The sequence below is a fragment of the Condylura cristata genome, unplaced genomic scaffold (assembly GCF_000260355.1).
Source record: "Condylura cristata isolate star-nosed mole 26May11 unplaced genomic scaffold, ConCri1.0 scaffold00024, whole genome shotgun sequence".
Taxonomy (NCBI): Eukaryota; Metazoa; Chordata; class Mammalia; order Eulipotyphla; family Talpidae; genus Condylura; species Condylura cristata.
The window spans coordinates 29,272,247-29,273,640 of record NW_004567125.1 but is presented as its reverse complement, the minus strand read 5'-3'; the positions used below and the strand labels follow the sequence as shown (position 1 = coordinate 29,273,640).

At 45.0% G+C, this 1,394-nt stretch overlaps 1 long non-coding RNA gene across 1 annotated transcript in view; it reads right to left on the bottom strand.

The window, feature by feature from the left end:
- The window catches only part of LOC105854027, a 13,184-nt gene that overhangs the window by 8,260 nt on the left and 3,530 nt on the right, over positions 1–1,394 (bottom strand). Inside the window, exon 2 of the long non-coding RNA XR_001145752.1 lies at positions 823–1,018. This is a non-coding gene — a long non-coding RNA (uncharacterized LOC105854027). The remainder of the gene's footprint in view (positions 1–822; positions 1,019–1,394) is intronic.

The following is a 1,394-nucleotide window of genomic DNA, read 5'->3' as shown; positions in this document are numbered from 1 at the left end:
ATCGAACTCGCACTGAGGAGGCTTCGGCCAGCGTACAGTTCTGTCCTTTAACCTGGTGCGCCACCAGGGAGGGTCCAACCCTGGAATTTCTAAAACCTGATTTTCTTAGGTTGAAAATGCAAACAGGTTGAAACAACAAGGCCCTAGGGCCCCAGACATTTTGTTTAGATAAGAAAATCATCTATTTTCTGAATTTTATTTATTCAATTCCAATTTTCATTTTACATTAAGTAGGCAAAACAATATGATGTGTGATTCCTGTGGTTAATTCAAAATCCATTATGCCCACAAACTCAATTTGGATTAAAAAATAATTTCCACACGTCAGATCAACTATTTACTAAATAAATTGATTTATGAAAAGTGAAATAAATGGACCATATCATCTTTACTCTTAACACTCTGCTTCTCCAAGTGTGGTCTGGGACCATCAGCACTGGCACCCTTGGGAGCTGGTACAAATGTAGACTGTTAAGCCTCAGTGAAGCCTGACACATCAGAACTTGCACTGCTGTAAGATACTCACAGACACTTGTGGCATCTCCAGCCTGAGAAGCACTTCTCTAGAGCACCATTGTCCAGAAGAATCTTCTGTGATGATGCAAACATTCTCCATCTGAGCTTACACAGAGCTGCCAGTCACATGTGGCTACTGACTGAAATGTAACCAGTGTGACTGGAACACTGAATGTTTCATTTTGACTTATTAAAATAGACATTGTCACTCCCTACTGTACCTGTGTGCCTGCAAGGATGAAGTAGTGACCACTACAGCTGATGCCCATTGCCCGTTGTGTGGCCATCATGTAACAGTGTACCCACCTGTGCTTCCAATGCACAGAAGGACTTGAAGAAGGGCCAGTCCTTTTCAGCAGCTTTTTCCAGAAGACCAGCTTTGGAGCCTGGGTTTCTAGGCCAACACTGCTGACCATTTAGCTTCCTTATTTGATCCAGTTTCCAAAATTTACCCCTCAGCTATTCCCAGAGTTTTCATACTGACCGCTCAGGAATCTTACTACTAGATTAAAAAACAAACAAAAGAAAGAATAGTCATCAGCCTGTGGTGAGTGGCAGCTTCCAGGGCACTTGAGGGTGGAGGATTCTGGAAGGTGTTACATGATTACACTGTTCTGGGTGGGAGCAGGGGAATGCCTCAGAACTCCAAACATTTTTTTAAAACCAAACATTGGTGGGCTCTCCCTGGTGGCACAGAGGGCTAAAGCACAGCACCAAGAAGCTAAAGCAGCTTCCGCATGAGTTCGATTCCCGCCTGCCCCAGAGGTGACCACATGGCATGGCAGACCTCTCCTGACCCGCCCGCTGCTACCCTCAGCAGTGTACTTCGTAGATCTGCCTCTTCTGCTCCCCACTCTGTCTCTCTGGTGAATCCTCTC